This window comes from Pocillopora damicornis, chromosome 1 (assembly GCF_964200805.1).
Source record: "Pocillopora damicornis chromosome 1, jaPocDami1.2, whole genome shotgun sequence".
Taxonomy (NCBI): Eukaryota; Metazoa; Cnidaria; class Anthozoa; order Scleractinia; family Pocilloporidae; genus Pocillopora; species Pocillopora damicornis.
The window spans coordinates 7,904,834-7,925,201 of record NC_142670.1 but is presented as its reverse complement, the minus strand read 5'-3'; the positions used below and the strand labels follow the sequence as shown (position 1 = coordinate 7,925,201).

The 20,368-nt window shown below is 37.3% G+C and overlaps 1 long non-coding RNA gene and 1 pseudogene across 1 annotated transcript; both read right to left on the bottom strand.

Annotated features, from left to right (window-relative positions):
- Window positions 1-13,943: 13,943 nt before the first annotated feature.
- LOC149051748 (uncharacterized) lies at window positions 13,944-15,567 on the bottom strand (annotated as a pseudogene).
- A 2,904-nt stretch (window positions 15,568-18,471) lies between these two features.
- LOC149051747 (uncharacterized) lies at window positions 18,472-19,856 on the bottom strand. Its single transcript, XR_016181095.1, has 3 exons — window positions 19,805-19,856; window positions 18,926-19,106; window positions 18,472-18,574 (listed from the first exon to the last, which is right to left on the bottom strand). It is a non-coding gene; the product is annotated as an uncharacterized LOC149051747 (long non-coding RNA).
- Between the last annotated feature and the right edge of the window lie 512 nt (window positions 19,857-20,368).

Genomic DNA, 20,368 nt, shown 5'->3' with positions numbered 1-20,368 from the left:
ACTGTCTGCGAGGTTTTTGCGTCCGTTTAGAGAATAATATTCTACAACTGAAGCCGATAAAAATGTCGACCAAGCAGGGAGTTAATTAAAAGGGGCATAAAAGGTAGACCCGTCAAAAGCTGAACTGTTGGTGACGGCTTCATTTTAAAAAAAACTTTGTCCAAACTTGCCTTCTCTTTACCACAGTTATTGTTTTCTATGTAGCGTGTTCATAAAATAGGCTCAAATGCAACTCCCAGTTCTATACATGCAAGATTGCTCAAGGAAAACGTCTGAATGAGTTTTAGTCGACGAATTTAATTCGTTTTTTCGCGAAAGAGGTCGTACATGGTTTTTGTGTTTTTCTCGGGTGACATCTTGTCACACCAACTTCAGAATTGAAGGTAGGCAACTATGCTATTATGTTCCTGCAATACTTCGTAATATTTCTGACAGGTTTTTTATCAAACATCAATTAAGCACAACAATCGTGAATTATAACTACCATTTCAATTTTAAAACCGGAAAACTTTTTTATCGTGGTCAATTGTATCCAAATCATTTTGTGTCTGAACAAAACTAAAAACTACACTTGTAAGCAAGTTAAAACATCTCTCCTCCTTTTTTAATCTATATGTTTATTTTCATTACCTTCATTATTTTCAAGTATTATGAAACTTAAGAACACGTGTTACCAGAGTTCAGTTTGAGGGAGAAAGCCCAGTAGAAGCCACCGATAATATCATCTTATTTCCGGTTGAATTTCGCTAAGGGTTACAGGATGTTCCAATACCGAAATATTTATATCTAACCAGTCACTATTTACTTAACATTTCCATGGAATGACCAGAAGATATAGTGGACGGTGCAAAAACTATATAAAAGTTACAAACTCAGCATTTAGCCCGTTGTTTTATATGATAAAACTCAAGAGCAGACGTTGTGAAGTCCCATTGTTTTGTTATAAGAGAAATGAATACTTGCCACGTGACTTACGTCTCTCTGGTTTGAAGCGGCTGAGGGTAGCAGGATGCCCCGATACCGACATATGGATATCCCATCATTCATTTTTTTAATTCACAATCTTCTTTATTTCTAAAGCATAATCAAGAGAAGTAGTAAAGCTTGTACTTACTCAGCGCACAACGTAAAGACAGGGCTGTGGACATTTTTCTGGATTGAATCCCTGTCATCGCACCACCCATCAACTTACTCAATCAGAAGTTGCCGTTAGTATATGTGGACACCCTTGTAATGGTCCGCGACTTAATAAAATCACAAGGGCGGCACATTTTAAACAACGTTTTTTAAACTATTTTATAGGACGTTAGTGTAATAAACATCACTATCGACCACTCTTTGCTGACATAAGCCGCGAAAGTTCTATTTTTCCACTCGTAAACGGACCAATGAGACTAAAAGCTCTTTGTACCAGATGCAGAATGCTGTTTTACTTAACAAATACAAGTGATTCACGACACGAAAATAGCTTCATCAAGCTAAAGTTTTCTTAACGTGGATATGAAGATGGGTGTTTAAAAAAATTTTAAACAACTCAAAACTAATCAGGATCCACTTTTATAGGTAGTTGTTATTTGGGATTAAATATTATGTCCACCGGAAACTAGCGTAAATATACCGTCTGTTCCTCTACGTGCACCCGAGGATTAATAACTGTCATCGATCTATCAAAAGATAAAAGTGCGTCTTTTAGGCCCGTAAAATTTTGACTTCGCCGTCTGCAATGATTCAGTAATATGTTCGTGTAAGTGTAAGAATGCAAAGAAACTACGGAATTTCTCAGGTTGAAAAATATATATAACTATATATTCTCCGTTTGGTTAGATCACCTGTTCGGTGTGAGTTTATGAAGTTGATTATCATCCGGATTAGAAAACTAAGTGCGGTCGGCGGGAAATAGTTGAGCCCTAAATCTGCATCGTTTCCTTTCTCTCACTACATAACTTCTCCTTTATTGCACATTGTGTAATGACTGAGTTCCTATCTTTGCAGAATGATAACGTTGAGTTGCCAAAGAAAAACACTGCCTATTTTCTCAGCTACATGCGCATGTGCTGAACACTAAATTCATGCAAGCGCATGACGGCCTTAGAAAATTTGCGTAGCGTGTGGTTCAACAAGAAAATTGGAATTTAGGCTGATGTCAGATATTAAATTACATTCTGCCCAATTCAGGAAATTTGATCGCAACATATTTCAACACAGGAGGAAAGGGAACCTTTAACAGAACTAAGTGATCCTGCGCAAGCTTTATTTTCAAGATCCCGATAAGCAAATCGACTGTGCAATTCCCCTCCCTTCCGTTGCTTTTATTGTTTGCATTGTAGCTCCATAGGAATAAGATAGGGCATGCACTGTGTTAACGCAACCGATCGTATTGAACATATTCATATAGTGATTACTGGTTAGAGCACTTGATAGATGCGCTTTAAACATGCCTACGTTTCTGATTGAAAGAAAAAAAAAACCTTGGGTGAATAACGTTTGTATTCACTCGACAAAGTCATTAACACTAAAGTTGTGGAGCATTTTTGACAATTTTTCATCATGATATACTTGGTCTGATTCCTGTTAGGACGCGCTCAAGGAAGCGAGACTATCTTCCCAATTTGTATACGCTAAAACTCACACCAATACCTCCCCATAAGAGGATAAGAACAATTTGTAGTTAAAGTGACGAGGATCTTGTTAAAAGGATAGGGTTTGCAGTTTGTGTTGTTTTGAGTCGGAACCAGCTGTTTATGGCTTAGTAAGTCGGGAAAATCTACTGTCGTTCACGATATTGACATCGTGTCTTTCCACAAGAATTAGTTCTTTTGGTCTTTTGCACCCGCTTAAGACTGTACCAAAGCAAAAAAGAAAAAAAAAAACACTTGAAGCAATGTTGTAAAAAACAATGATCAAACTGATCTTAATCAATTTTACAGCATGGTGCAAGAGCGTCATTATCGTGCCAAGTAAAATGCATAGCCTAAGGTTTCAAATATCATCTGACACGTCAACACGGAGTATTCAAATTTATCTTTCGATTCAATACGTATGCTAATTATATAATTATTATCCTTTACTAGTTCCTTGGTGCCTTTGTCAAGCTCGGCTATTCTTGACAGACATCATTGCAATTTCCCATGATTTTTCGATTAGAGGCATTTTCCGCCTAAAGTGTACGGTCGAGAGCGATTTGATTTACCGCATCAAAAACAAGATTATATGTTGAGACCTCGCGAATCCATCTGCTGGAATTCTCCCTGTCTAATTAGTCCGGCACAGAGACCAATTGAGGATATAACATACAGGTTGTCTGGTTACCTGGCGTTGAACGAACAGCCTTTGTTGGCGCGCTTGAGACCTGCTGGTGGGACAAAATGTATTGTAGTCATCGCGGAACCGACGAAACAATTCGTTCTTTGCAAAAGCTTTCGGCCTGATTTCGCATTAACTTTTCGTTAGTACATACAAGTACTTTTTGGGGTCGAGATTGGATCCCGTAACTATAGAAAGCTCAGCCAATCGATCGAAGACTTCGGCCTCCATGATAAGATCGCGCCAAGTGATTCCAATGCAAGATTTATTGTGTTTTTGTAAATGAAATTCCAGCATAGATGAATTATTATTTATTAGGTGAACCTTTAACTTATAATAAACAGGTTTCAGTATCCGCATAGACACCTACGGGCCGTAAGCGTTGATGTAATTCTCTACCCTGATGACACAAATATAGCGCCTCTGTAAAATGCATGCTGCGAATTTTATTCGGGGCCAAAGCTCCTCATGAAGTTTTGCAAGTAGCGCGGTATTATTCCAAGTCAAGAGAGTGCCGATGAGAAACCAAATAAGTGTTCTTTATGACCATCAGAAAAAAAGTCTGGTGTGTTTACAGACTTGTTGTTTGAAAAACAGACAAAAAACTGAAACCGACAACAGCATTAATTTCGGTTTGTTGGGTGCAACCTTTTTTGTTTTTCCGCTTTCCGTACGTATTTGTGCGGTGTTGTATAATGCAATACTGCGGGAAATTGTGCACATTCCTAGTCCCAAATACGGCTTAAGAGGCGTAGAAGTGGAGTGATAAAAAGGTATGTTTTGGAACAATGAATTAAACGGCGAGGAATTCTTAAACTGAATCAATCTGTTCTGTATCTAGATTTATAATTTTGAAACTATGCGTACCGAATTCTTTGAAAAAAAAAAAACTTTTGACACCGATGTTTAATGCCAGATATGTCACGAATCGATGAAAAACATGAATACAGTACTATGTTTTATTTTCTCTTTTTCTAGCTTGGGTGGAATTTATTAATTAACTGTCTGCAGGGTTTTGGCGTCCGTTCAGAGAATAACGTTCTACAATTGAAGCCGATAAAAAAGTCGAAGAAGCAGGGAATTAATTTAAAGGGAAATAAAAGGTAGACCCGTCAAAAGCTGAACTGTCGCATTCATTTTAAAAAAACCTTTGTCCAAACTTGCCTTCAGCTTACCACAGTTATTGTTTTCTATGTAGCGTGTTTATATGATAAGCTCAAATGCAACTTCCATTTCTTTTGGTGCAAGATTGTTCAAGGAAAACGTCCGAATAAGTTTTAGTCGACGAACTTAATTCGTTTCTCGCGAAAGAGATCTTACATGGTTTTTTTGTGAATTTTTCGAGTGACATCTTGTCACACCAACTTCAGAATTGAAGGTAGGCAACTATGCTATTATGTTCCTGAAACCCTTCATAATATTTCTGAAAGGTTTTGCACTAAACGTCAATTAAGGACAAGAATCGTGAATTACAACTACCATTTCAATAAAAAAAAAAAAACTTTTATCGTGGTCAACTGTTTCCAAATCATTTTCCGTCTGACCAAAACTAAAAACTACATTTGTAAAAAGAGTTAAAACATATCTCTTCCTTTTTAAATCTATTTGTTTATTTTCATCACCTTTGTTATTTTCAAGTATTATAAAACTTGAGAACACACGTTACCAGAGTTCAGTGTGTTTGAATGAGATAGCCCATAGAAGCCACCGAAAATATCATCCTATTTCCGGTTGGATTTCGCTTGGGGTTACAGGGTGTTCCAATAACGAGATGTTTATGTCTAACCAATCAATATTTACTTCACATTTTTATAGAATAACCACACGATGTATTAGAACTTCTGGATTGAAGCCCACTCATCGCCCAATTCTACAATCTTACGATACACAGGAGTTGCCCTCAGCAAATGCCAGTATGCTTATGTTTTATAGTTCTTCGCTTGAAAACAACGCCAATGCGATAGATTGTGTACCGTATCAAAACTCTTTTGAAGGAGGTAATATGACATATGATAATACTCGATCGCTTCTCACTGAAAGAAGCCACCACTATTTTTTTCCTTCATTAAAGGACCAATGAGACTAAAGGCTTTTTCTGCCAGGTGCGCAGTAATGGTGCGCCTCATCAAAATAAGAAATTTACTATATCAAAATAGCTGTATTAGTTTACATTTTCCCATAACCCAGAAATAATAAACTAATGAAATACGTTTTTAAGAAAACTGGTGCATGAATCATGTTTTAAGTTAGCTTGCTTTTGTAGATCAGTATTTTGCCCTCCGAAAGTTTTATCGAGTATCTCATCTGTTCAGCTGCACAGATGGAAGAAATTATCATCTATCCATCAAAGAAATGAAGCTGATCGTTGTAACTGGTAACGTTTACATGCTAACTTCACCGGTGGGACTGATCCTGTAATACATGTGCGTGGAATAAACGAGGAGAAGTAGGAGTCCTATGGTCAATTAATGTCATGGGAACCGGAATCAGTCGGAGTGATATTTACCACAATGCTACATGTATTATAACGACACGCAGGGGAATCCAGCATCTCTTTGAAATGCAAGAAGCACAAATCACAATAACATCGATATTTGTCTATATAGTAATTGGAAGAATATAATAGCAAATAATATGGAGAGAAGCTCGAGCGCTCAAAGAAAGGTGCGCAATGGAAGCAAATGTGTGAAACATTTCCTTTCAAAGAGACAAAAAGTGATCTTTGTAGGTCAATGTTAGAGACCGGTCTGGAGGGTGTAAGGAGGGGGGGGGGGAAGAATTAGGATAAAATTTACCTTATTCTCCCCCTTTCCCAAGCGATTAATAATAACCGATTCCGTCGTTAATTCTGACATCAAAATAATACAGCATCGTCACAAAGAAAATGAATTTTGACCTTTAACAATCAACGTTTTGATGATTATCCTAACCGAAGTATTGAAATTTCCTAATTACAATTTCACTCATTATCAGTTAAAAATTTTGACAAACACGCATTACCAGAATAAAACCTTCTCACTGCTGCTAAGCATCAACTGTTTAGTGAAATGGCTGGTGACGGTATCTTAGCTTCCAAGATAACCAAGGATTACTGCTAACTCACCATACAAGCGCGTTTATTTGTGTTAATGCCAATAGATCTGAGAACTTTGTTCCTTTTGGCATCTATTAAAATTAGCGTAAGAGCTAATGTCAGCATGCATCAAACAAACAGCGGCAAGTCACCCAAATTTGCTTTCCCTCCTACTTTCATATTTTGTAGCCCAATATGTTCTAATAATTGTGGTGTAGTGTTTTTGTAAAAATTTATTTTAGTTTTCGAGAAATAATTTTTTTCGTTCGACCGCTCAAAGATGCAAATTTTCACCGTGAATATTACCCGAATTGTGTGGCCTCATGCAACGAATGTACTGGACCCACGGTATTTCTGTTAATATAATCCTTTGTTTTATCATCTAAACGTAATCCCCTGTCGTTAATGAAGCTGGCAAAGTAATATATATTTTTTGGTGAATATTTTTGTCCGACATACTTTTCCTATGTCGAAAAGTAGCATCAAATCAAAGACAGTTTTAACAATGACCGATATGACACAATCTACTGAGCTTCAGTAGATACAGTTAACGGTGGCGACAAGCAGGCGCACCATCTATATTTCATAGTCGCTATCAAGTAAATTTTGCCGGACTTTGAGTTCGTCTCAAGATAGAACAACGCAAATACCCGAGGAAATTTTTACAGTAATTTTATGACCATCCGTTGGTCTTTTAAAAGCTTGAAGCTTTCCTTTCCTCTTTCCTTTAATTTTGTCTAATTGAAGATCAAAACTAATATAAAAATGATATGAAACTGCGCTGGAAAATGCCAAAAAATTATCCGGCTTGAAAAATGACAAAGACTCGGTTTGTAACTGTGCCTCGAATTAACCGTGATGGGCGCTGATTGCTTTGAGCAACGACTTCACATGCTTGGAACAAAGAAAATACAAGGGTCTCCTAGCCTTGTTTTTCCCTTAATTTCCCCAACTGCCGCTGACATTTGAGGATAATTCAGTCATTGTCATTATCAAGAGCTCAAACGTATGGATTAGACATTTAATTTAAATTCAAAAAGTTCAATATTGTCCCTTCTCAGAATAGATAACTGTAGATAAATACACCTTATTCGATGAGGAAGTTTTGCAAGTAGCGTGGTATTATTTCAAGTCAAGAGAGTGCCGTTGAGAAACCATTAAAGTGTTCTTTATGACAATCAGAAAAAAGTCTGGTGTGCTCAGAGACTTGTAGCTTGAAAAACGAACAAAAAAAAAAAACGACAGCAACAACAATTTCGGTTGGTTTTGTACAACCTTTTTGTTTTTCCGCTTTCCGTCCGTATTTTTGCGCTGTTGTACAATGCAATACTGTGGGACATTTTGCATATTCCCTTGCCCAAATATGGCTTAAGTGGCGTAATAGTGGATTGATAAAAAGGTATATTTTGCGACAATGAATGAAACGGCGAGGAACTGTGAAACTGAATGAATCTGTTCTTCATGATGTAGATGTATAATTTTAAAACTATGCGCGGCGAGGTCTTTGAAAAACAAAACTATTGACATCGATGACTGATGCCATATTTGTCATGGGATCGATGAAAAGCATGAATACTCTGCTATGTTTTATTTTCTCTTTTCCTAACTGGGGTGGAATTCATTAATCAACAGTCTGCAGGGTTTTGGCGTCGGTTTAGAGAATAAAATTCTACAACTGAAGCCGATAAAAATGTCGTGGAAGAAGGGAGTTAATTAAAAGGGAAATAAAAGATAGACCCGTCAAAAGCTGAACTGTCGCTGATGGCATCATTTCAAAACATCTTTGTCCAAACTTCTGTTTACCACAATTTTTGTTTTCAATGTAGCGTGTTTATAAACTGAGCACGAATGCAACACCCGTTTCTTTTTGTGCAAGATTGTTCAAGCGAAACGTCTGAAAAAGTTTTAGTCGACAAACTTAATAGGTTTTTTTTTTGTGAAAGAGATCTTACGTGGTCTTTGTGTATTTCTCCGTTGACATCTTGTCACATCAACTTCAGAAGGTAAGCAACTATGCTATTTTGTCCCTGAAACCCTTCATAATATTTTTGAAAGGTTTTGTACTAAAAAAACCACAAAAAGTGTTTTACAGTGGTTAACTGTTTCCAAATCATTTTGCGACTTAACAAAACTTAAAACTACATTTGTAAACAAGTTAAAACATATCTCTTGCTTTTTCAATCTATTTGTATATTTTCATTACCTCTATTATTTTCGAGTATTATAAAACTTAAGAACCGACACGTTACCAGGGGTCAGTTTGAATGAGAGAGACCAATAGAGGCCACCGATAATATCATTTTCTTTCCGGTTGGATTTCGCTTGGGGTCACAGGATGTTCCAATACCGAAATATTTGTGTCTAACCAGTCACTATTTACTTAACAGTTCTATAGAATAACTACAACATGTAGAAGAACTTCAGTTGTACTTACACAGCACAGAGTGTAAAAACAGGGCTGTGACCATTTTACCGCATTAAAGCCCTTTCATCGCCCAATTCTTCAAACTTATGATATACAGAAATTGCCCTCAGCAGATGTCAGTATGCGAATGTTATATATAGTTCTTGACTTTATAAGAACGCCAACGCGACAAATTGTGCAACGTATTAAAACTCTTTTGAAGTAGGTGATATGACACATGATAATACTTGATCGCTTCTCACTGACATAGGTCACCACTGGTTTTTTTTTTCTTTATTGAAGGACCAATAAAGCTAAAGGCTTTTTCTACCAGGTGCAGAGCAATTTTTCATTTCAGCAAAACAGGACATTTACTACAATAAGTTATTATTAAAATAGGTATATTAGTTTACATTTTCTTATGGCGCAAGTTATCATAAGTTGATAACTACGTTTTTAATAAAACTAGTTCAAGAATCATGTTTAAAGTTAGAAGTTTTATGTCAATCAGTATTTTTCCCACCGGAAGCTTTATCGAGTACCCCATGTGTTCAACTGCACGGATGGAAGAAATTACCATCTATCCATTAAGGAAATGAAGCTGCTCGTTGTAATTGGTAACATTCATATCGTATGGCAATAACTTCACCGGCGGGACTGATCCTGTAATACATGTATGGGGAATAAACCAGGGGAAATAGGAAACCTCTGATCAGTTTATGTTATGGGAACAGGGATTAGTAAGATTAGATTAGGGGATGGAGGGGTTACAATAACTGATTCATTAGTTCTGACTTCAAAACAACGCACCATCGTTACAAAGAAAATAAGTTTTTGACCTTTTACCAGTCAACGTTTTGATGATTGTTCTAACTACTTATCTCACTGCTCATCGGATCTAAATTATTGGCAAACACGCCTTTTCTGATTAAGACCCTTTCACTGCAGCTGAGCATCAGCTGTCTAGAGAATTGGCTGGTGACAGTATTTTAGGTTTTAAAATAAACAAGGATACTGCTAACTCGCCGCACAAGTGCGTTTATTTCTATCAATGTCAATAGATCTGAAGAGATTTTTTTTCCTTTTGGCATCGATTACAATTAGTCTAAAACAATGTTCATATGGTATTGTGTTCCTGTGATCCTTGTCAATGCTGTTAAAAGCTGTTTCACAGACTGTCAAAAAATTTTGAATTATATAGAAATGAAAATAATATCTTGAAATACCCCAAACTACACCTCCTCCATTATTCTTATCGTCTCTTCCAGTGTCTATCTCATGGAAACTTTGACGGGACAGGCATAAGAGGGGAGGGGAGTGGGTAGAGTGAGACCAGCAATATGCCTAAATACTTTATACATAACTTTATGTCCGTTAGGATTTCCGGATAGCATGGTGGTGTAAGTTTATCCGTGGAAAGCATTTTTGTAAGTCAGTAATTAAGCAGGGATGACGAAGGACTAACGCTCAAAACTGCAGCTTTGAAACCCTTTACGGTATCATCTCAGTTGATAATACTAAATTATCTGTTTTCTCCTGTAATCTTTGAAAAAGTGCTTTACTTCCCTTTACATATCGTTTTATTCTCTCTTAGCCTAATAGTTATTTCTTTTTAATTCTTCCTCTGAGAATCACGAGACAATAATTTCCAGCTGTTGTATCACGTCATGCTGTCTCCTACTTAAGTTAGAGAAGAATCAGGTAAAAAAATTGAAAATATGACCTCAGATTCATCTACCAAGAACACTTGAGAAAATATAAAACGGATTGATTGATAATCCAGGAAATATTTCTGTTGTTTCATTTATGGTTTCCTGCGGTTTTTCTCTCCATAAGGATTGTACTGTTTTAATGGAAGTCAGTATGACTGTCCTCGGGAATGATATAATAAGATACTCACTTTTTACCTAAAAATAAAAAAAAAATATGAAGAGGTTATTAAATGTACTATGACACCTACCTAGTAACCTTTCTAAAAAGCTTTAAAAAAGAAAAATTTCAGTAAAAACACGGCTGGCTAACCGAGTGGATAAGATGCACATATCTCGTACATAAATAATTATTATTCCAGTGTAGGTATGATTACCTGAAAAACATATTGCCCACGTAATGAATATTTTATCAAGCAATTGAAGCTTGTTTGGCCAAGATGGCTGATTGTAATCGGCCTCTTTCTTTTGCTTTTGTTCTCAACGTTGCTGTTGTCACTTTTGTTTAGGTTGTGATATGGAACGAGGAAAGGCACTTAAAACTAACTTAATTACTTGCGCAGATTTATCCGCAGTTGCTTCTTCACCAGAAGATTCTGCAACTGCTATCTGCCACCTGCAGGTTGAACAGCAGAACATTTAATGATATCAAACCTTGGGCGGGAACTAAGGCCAAGAACTTCACAGCTTTTGGGTAGCGCAAATACATTGGTCGATGCTGCGCTCTCACTCGTGTGATATTACTTGTTCGCTTAATGGGAATTGATTTGCCAGACAAGTGCTGAGCCCTCATCAGGAGGGGCAAACATCAGAGAATTGCGACTCCGTGTGACTACTAAGTATTTGTGATATTACACCTGCTTTTAATTTTCTTTCTCTAGGGTTCAGAAAAGACGCTGAATCTATGTCATGACTTTTAAGTCCACGAATATGCGGCCTTTTGGTTTATTTATTTGGTAAACAATTCACTAATCCACAAGCAAGTTTCACAAAAAAAAAATTAATGAACGCTTTAAATGTTGCGATGTTGAGCTCTTGGTAGTATACTCCTTGTATTTTTATTAAAACTCGGTGCAAAATATTGCATCGACCAACGTTTTTATTAGGCAGGTTGAACAAAACGTTCATTCCAACTTTTATTATATTTGACTGCTTATCGCAAATGATAAGGTAAACGTATGTTGAGCTGATTAGTCTCCAATTAAAGCAGGTGCTAAGATAGAAATTAAATATATTTTGAGCCACTCTTAGACGAATGGCAAAGATTGAAATATTTCCCATCTGCGCCATGCTCTCATCTTCAAGTACACAAGATGCCTTCAAAACACTGCATTTCAATAACCAGGATCAATGTCACATTATTATAATAATGCCAGCGAGATCCCCGTACCTGAAATGGTGGAACATTAGACAGCGAAGTCAGGCGTCGGAAGGTGAATCAGTCGTCTCCAACAGAGGGGGAATACTTGACTACAACAGAGCCTTATAAGGGGATCGGGTAAATTTTATTTTGATAAATAGTGCGGGTCTTAAGGTGAAAGACTGACAGAAAGTAATTATATTCAACAATTTTCCTCCTCTACTTCGTCTGGGGAATTATTTGTAAAGAATTCTAAAGTAGTTTGCAATTGGATTGTCAGAGAAGTATCATTATCTTTCGAATGTTGTGCCGCGTAGCACTGGGAACACAAATGGTGAAACAGAGAATTAACTCTGAAGTGTAAATTAAAGTGCTATTTAAACCCATGAATAACCCACAGGGCGTTAGCCCTAATAAAGGGAAACAGGGAACCACACCAGGCAAAGAAAAAATCTTTTTGACCTCGGTGGGAATCGAACCCACGACCTCCGGATTTGATCTACCGTTACTCTGCCGACTGAGCTACGAGGTCGCACAGAGAAAGTCGGGGACGATTTAGGATGGTGAATCGCGGCGAAGAGAAAGTAAGGGTACATATGAATGTTGTGCCGCGTAGCACTGGGAACACAAATGGTGAGAAAGTCGGGGACGATTTAGGATGGTGAATCGCGGCGAAGAGAAAGTAAGGGTACATATGAATGTTGTGCCGCGTAGCACTGGGAACACAAATGGTGAAACAGAGAATTAACTCTGAAGTGTAAATTAAAGTGCTATTTGTGGTCGTGGGTTCGATTCCCACCGAGGTCAAAAAGATTTTTTCTTTGCCTCGTGTGGTTCCCTGTTTCCCTTTATTAGGGCTAACGCCCTGTGGGTTATTCATGGGTTTAAATAGCACTTTAATTTACACTTCAGAGTTAATTCTCTGTTTCACCATTTGTGTTCCCAGTGCTACGCGGCACAACATTCATATGTACCCTTACTTTCTCTTCGCCGCGATTCACCATCCTAAATCGTCCCCGACTTTCTCTGTGCGACCTTGTAGCTCAGTCGGCAGAGTAACGGTAGATCAAATCCGGAGGTCGTGGGTTCGATTCCCACCGAGGTCAAAAAGATTTTTTCTTTGCCTGGTGTGGTTCCCTGTTTCCCTTTATTAGGGCTAACGCCCTGTGGGTTATTCATGGGTTTAAATAGCACTTTAATTTACACTTCAGAGTTAATTCTCTGTTTCACCATTATCATTATCTTTCGTTACGTTCGATTTTCCGTAGAAGTACGAAGAAACCGCGTTTTCATCATTTTAAAGAGTTTTTGCTTCTTTAGTATTGAAATTACCTTGGACTGAATGATTATGGCAGTTTATATGATATGCTGCTGTCATATACGTTTTGAGCCTAATAATACCTTGGCTAGCTCACCAAATAAAGTTGTGCATAGAACAGTCGAGGTGGAGAATTGGCGTAAAGGGCCTTAAACAGACTGGACGACAACGCAAAAGAGTTAACTTAGTTCTCTAAAGACGAAAAAATTCATAATTTTCTAGTGAATTTCTCAGATGGAATAATGAGTTTGACGTCGCTACAATGGCGCCATTTGTCGACAATCCTAAAACAGCCACAACAAAGCATTTGTAAGCAGCGTTGAATAAAAAAAAATATATAATATTTCGCCCGCAGGTTCCGTTCTCAGACCGCAAAAACTGTGATAATTCCACCTTGCTGGTTTGCGAAGACCGGTCAGGGAATATAAAAGACCATAAAATACACGCGCACAGCTATTGCTTTGCTCCTTAAAAGCTTATGTTTTGCCCCTTAAAAGCTTTTGGTTTGCCTAGTTTTCACTGCCGTCGCCGTCGTGGTTTACTTAAGGTCACTGCTGGCGAGTAAAGGACTCTATTAGCTTTGAGCCTGGTGTGTGGTATAGCTTGCTTAGGAACTTCCTGTTAATAGCATTGTTGTTGGGTTATTCGATCATACAAACGGAACTTGTTGTGGTTGTTATTCACAATGTTGACTAGGATTTTATTTCTGCAACTTGAGAGGAATCCTTTATTTGGCTTGTTGATAGACTCTTTAGATCAGAGTAGAGTTAAGCCAGTTAAACGGAAGCTGTATTCCTCATTGTTTTCTGTTGGACAGAACTTCCAAAACTACTTACATCTTCCTGTCTTTGCACGCGGATGACAATTCTTAAGGAATGTTTCAACTCGTTGATCCGAAATGTTGTCAATAACGGGTTTACAGTTGAATTTAAAAATAAGAATACCACTGAAGATTCTCTCAGCACAATAAGCCATTTCTTTCCGCGACAACCAGAACAGTTCGCCTCAACAAGAATTGATGCAAAGTATGGAATTAGGGAGATGATTAGGAAAAGCAGACTTAAGAAGGGAGTCGTGACAAATTTCCATTCTCTTTTAACACGCGCTATCGTTCGCATGTCACCAAGATGAGCATTTGGCCTCCCGTCTTTGAAAATCGACTCGAGCGCGTTCCCGCAAAACAAAGAATATTCCTAAATGAGACAAACTTGTCGTGATAAGCGGAAATATCGTGTGCAAATGTATATCTATGGAAATATACACATCAATTGGAATCCCAGCAAGTTGGAGGCAGGAAAAAAATCGCAGAAAAAATAAAGATGATTGAGTTACATAAGACAAGTGTCTTTCGTTTAACCGTGTTTAGATAAAAGTGTGGGCAAACGACCGATGCAATACTCTTATCATGACATCAGACCCTGAAATATTATTTTTGCCTAATAAGGGATTTTTTTTCGAAAAATATTCGAACCTACAGGAAAGGATACGTATAACAGGAATACATGATCTTATATGAATTGAATTTCCAAGAACCTGAAATACATATCAGCGCAACTTACTTCCCCTCCCTTGCTTTTGCATTTAAAATAAGGTGTCCAAACCTACTCCCCTCTAGGGATAAACGAAATAGACGTGATGTAATCTGCTATACTCCTGATAATTTATGTTTCCTCAAACTTGTTCCGGTGATAAGCAAGAAGTGGCAAATGCGAAAAATCGCTGTAAGAGTTCTTAATTGTGTATGTGCATTCATATTACATCTATCGATGCTGACTTTTTCTCTAACTAGTTTCCATTCCAACATTTCAAGCAATACACTTGATCTTACATATTGATTCCGGGAAATTTGAGCATATTTGGTCATTTTCCTGACATGGATAGGAAAAAAAAGATAAAGAAAAAAAACTATGTAGCTTTAAAAAGTAACAATGATGACTAGATAGGTGAATATGTATTTATTATACATTTGTTTATTTATCCATTATTGCTATTCAATGTCACATTCAATTTGATTACGTATCTGACTTATTATATAGAACACGAAAACAGATTAAAGAAAAAGACGGTAAAATAGTTGATATGTATTTTTAACACAATTTACAGGCAATCAAGCTTTTACACAGTTTTTTAATTTAGCCGAACCTAAAACTTAACAATAAAAGTACGGACATTGTGGTCGACTAACTTCAGCGGCTTGGTATGTAAAGCACTTCTACAAGTATTAACACTAGGCAGAAATATCTTATGAAGGCTGACAAACCGAGTGAGATTTATATCATTGTATTCGTCCCGTTAAAACGAGGGTCCATGCATGTTCTTTTGTTGCTGGTAGTGCTGCCTCCAATTTATCTAAGATACCTTTGCAAAGAGCCTATTTCCTATCGAAACAGATAGACCCATGATTTTCCAGGATGCCGACTGGGGCCCTTCTTAATTACAAGTAAAGCCAACACCTAATAGCATTATAAAAACGGTTTATTCATGTATTTATGTCATTACGTTAATAACCAGAATGGCCCTACCTTACTGAGAGGGGGAGAGGGGGGGGCATCGTGGTCTATTGAACCGCAGAACCGAAAAAAAAAAACATTTAAAACCGCAACAAAAATTCGCTAAAAGCCGAAAATCGCATCCAAAACCATCCAAAACCAATTTTTCACATCCTAGGTTTCAAAACCCTAATCGATCCGATACAGTTGACAGATGGAGCATAAAGAGGTTTCACAGCTATGTGAGATCCTTGGGGTTAAAATCTGCCCTCAGATCGAAGAGGAACTGGAACCCAAATGGGAAAAACCGAAAACCACTTCGGATACCAAATCTAAAAACCTATTAGTACTTTTGATGAAAACCGAAAACCAAGTGCCAAAATTCGGAAATACGCCAACCACAATAAACACCAAAACTGTAAAACCGAAGTTTTTTGGCACATAATCGAAGAACCGATCTAAAAAAAATGACCAACACCGTAAAACTAAAAATCCCAATGCCCCCTTCCTTACTGATACTACGATACTAACCAGTCTCTACTAAGGAACTACTAAGGGAAGATCATGCTAATTAAGGGATTGCCAATCACTAAAAGAGGATTGACGAGCCTCACCGAGGCGCAGTGCTTTCATGCATCGAAAGACTGCATTTCGACTGCCCGTATTTTCCCGGCATCACTTGCGTTAACTCGTGAGCTCTTCCTTGTAGAGTTTCCAATTTCGGTAGATGGAAAAATTGCGTTCATCCTCCTTTTCAATCGCTCTCTAATCTGTAGATGAACAATTGGCCAAATATCAGTTCTTAACCATCCAAAGCTTAGCGATTCTAAAGTCTTCACAATTCACTTGATCTACCTCCTCAGTTTGATATCTTTCTTACCTGGCTGTTTCGCACACAATGGAAGAAAAAAAATCAGGAATCCCTAGGACAGAAAATTATTTTATGATCAGCCTTTTTTAGAGATGGTAAGGTATCGTTTAAAAAGTTTGATGTAGTGCAAACATCATTTAATCTCTATCTTGAAATCGTCGTAAAAAGAGGGTAAAACAGTAAATTAAGAGAAGTTGCAGATCTCAAAAACCAAGAAATAAATCCTCTCTTGTCGACTAGGTTCCCTTTGAACGGGAAATATCATCAGACTAATGTAAGAATGTAGTTTGGACATTCAAGTTTGCAAACAGATAATAAGATCTCCGACAGTTTCATTAAAATCTCACCTGAGTAGAATTGACGATGGTGAAAATGTAGGCGAAAGCTTTTTGTGATGATGACAAAAGACCGAATACTCACCTGAGTCGAGTTAAAGATGGTGAAAATGTAGGCGAAAGCTTTGTGCCATGGCGACAAAAGACCGAATAGCCACGTTATACCCATCAGTGGAATCATCACCGCGCATGTTTTAAAGCCAAGTCTACCGGAAAAACGACAACATTAAAAAAAACATTTGAATTATTTTGACGATTGTTTCTTTTAATTTTTCATTGTTTAATAGGCGTTGTTTAGAGAGGGTAAAAACACTTAACAGTAGCCCTAACCCTAAGACACTGATGACTCTGTGTTTAATGCTAACTAGTATGGAACTGAGGTAAATACCTCACATCTAGATGCTACAGCAATTGGTTAACGTTTCTTCAATTTTTTTCCCTCCACTGATTAAAATATTTCGCTAACAGCAAATTTTAAATCTAACCGTATCTGCTTAATATGATTGTCTTCCCCCATAGGTTGCACTAGCGTGGTCATCTCTTTTATGACTCGGACGAGTATCAAAATGTTTAGCTGAAACAAAAAAGGAATGTCAAATGTTGGCAGAGTGCTTGTTGCTAAGACGAGTAATGCTGAATACATAGTGGGCGTAAACGGAGTTGGAAAGGTTGTGAGCTTTGAGCCTGGTAGTCGAAAACAGAAATATGCTTTTCGTTTTGTAATAAGCATGGTAACGAGAGAGACAATCTCAACCGGTGTTCAGTCTTGGCATGAAAAAGGAAAATGCAAGGGATTGACTAATTGTAGACTCACCACTTCAACAAAAGCCATAAATGCGGCGAATATCCAGATGAGGTTGTTTGTGTAGGACAGCCAGCAACTTTAAACGAGAAACGGAGAGAAGAAAATATAAACATATTTTTGCTGCAAATAATCCTCTAACCCAGAGAAAGAGAAGAGAGAGAGGGAGGGAGAGAGAACGAGAGACTGAGACAGAGATACAAAACCTGGATAAAAACACAGGGACACAAAAATCTACGAAATGAAAACGAACTAAAAACACAAGATTGTGCAAAAAGAGTTGTACTTAAAAAAAAATACATTTTTGTGGGAGACAGGAAATGTGGAGAAGGAGAAAAAAGAACTAATGTCGAAGGATTCTCTTACTATTTATCACTAGTGAAGCTTTCTATTCCATCTTTTCCAGCAGCGATGCACAATGAAATACCGACCATGACGATGGGTAAACCTAAACATAAGTAGGATTTCAATGCAAGTCGATTCAGGTGATCATGAAGTCAAACAATTCAAAACAAGTAAAATGAAAATACCCCATGACATGACGTGATACATGTGCATCTTTTCGGTGATGTTGTAAACTTTCACCACAAAGAGGTAGAGGTAAAATCCCTCCACCAGCATCCAACAGAACGAAGCCATCAGGAAATATTGTATGAAAGCTGCAGCTGTAATACAAGAGGCCTGACAGAGAGGAAAAAAAGTTGACTACTTTTCATGCATCTTTTCAAAGAGATCTGGTGTACTTCTTAATGCTCGTCTTGAGTCTCGTTGAACAAATATTCATCAATGGATGAAGAAGTCGCTTACCTTGTTTTTTGTGGCGTTTATCCCAACCAGAAAAATAAATTGTCCAGCTCCGAGGGCAACAGAAAGACTCAATCGTATTTGTGACAGAGGCTGGTGAACATCTCTAGAGAAACAAACATATAAAAATAAGCAGACTAAAACAAAAACAAAACCGAACAAAAAAAAGGAAAGTAACTTTATGTTCCAACAGGTAGTTGTTTCAATATGCATTGACTGAGTGTCTGTCTTTTCGCGAAGAGGTCTTACTTACGTCTGACATCTTTAAAATAATATAAAGTTTCAAAATTTCTGGCTGTAGCACTTACGTAAGGAAGGAATATAGAATAACTGTCAAAATTATTCCTATGATTGACAGGCTTAATCCCACGTAGGTGATAATCTCCAGAACAGTTTCGTCTTCCTCAGTGAGCTGCTTCATAAATCGCATGAAAATAATTAGAAATGTGTCAATCACCTGAATGGAATTGTATTACCACCAGTGAAGGTAAGGTAAACATTAGTCCATTACCCCTGAGCTGCCGTTGTAGTCAAGTAAGACAGCAAAATGAGTCAAATGATTGCAGCTGCACACTGTTTCTTCTGTGTTGCTTTGCGATGCAACCACATGGCATCCTCTCCCTGAAAATCCTTCTGAGCTGGAAAATAACGACAAAGTTAAAAAAAATAACTCAACAAAATCAAAACAATAACAACAATATTATAAAAAAAAATTTGAAGAAGACTTTTGGTTACCAAAAGGTCAACTTGCTATCTTCCTCATTATAATCGTAGCCTCGAGACCAAGTTGACCACTTTCCATTTTATTCAGTAATTGATACGTCCTACTCATGAAGTCGGCTTTGATATTCTAACTGTTACAATGTGATGAAAAGGTATATTGACGATCCAGGCTAGTAAAACATAACTGAATCTTACCTTATGTGAAGAAAATTGAAAAACGGAAAAACGGAAAAAAAACAAAAGGCGAACTTTTACTTTTACGGTAAACAAAACGATTTTGTCAGCAACACTATGTAAGACGATGGCAGAAGCGAAAAAAGGCGACAACCGCAAATGAAAACGAATAAAATGCAGATAGAAATGGCTTCAAAACAGGAAGTATCAGATTGACTGTGACGGATAATTGATAATTTAAGGGAAAGTCATGCCGGCATAATAATCAACTCGGGGCTTTTCCACTCGTATGTTGTTAAAATGTTTTTGGTTTTTTCTGCTCCAAGAGCTGATTGGTGTTTCCTTCACAAACAAAGAATTCATAGCAGTTAACAAAGATTACGTAAGATTAGCTTGCATAACTTCTAGAACAAGGTAGAAATATATTTCAGCTTGTTACCTTTTGCTAAAGCCCCTCCAAAATACACATGTCTTTTCTCTTTCATCAACCTGAAAATGTGTATTATTTCCTTGGAATAAATAAACACAATGTAGCGCAATTGATGCCAATTTTAATCGCGTTCTTACCTTCAGGTTTCTGAACTTTAACATGACTTTCGCTTCCAGTTTGTTTTGTTTTGGATCCATAGCCACGGCCATTATCCTGGAGTTCAAATACCTGTCAAAAAAAAAACAAGAAAATCATAATTTTGTATATTTTGAATCATATAATTTTTAGACAATTTTTGACGATACGGTAACCATGGTAACCAAGGAGCTCTTACTGTGTTACTTTAAGCTGATTTCCTTGACACCGAAAATAGTCATTGATTCAAACAAGGACCACGAAATACTGCTTTGAAAAATTTAAGAAATTTTGTTGGTTGAATGCAATGCATTTCTTTGTTTTGCGCGGAAGAAACAATTTGTTTAAAAGTTTAGAGAAGTTAAAATTCACCTTGTGGCTTCGCCTGCTTCATTTCTGATGGTTTGATTTGTGTCCAGTAGTTCGTGGAGATCCTTA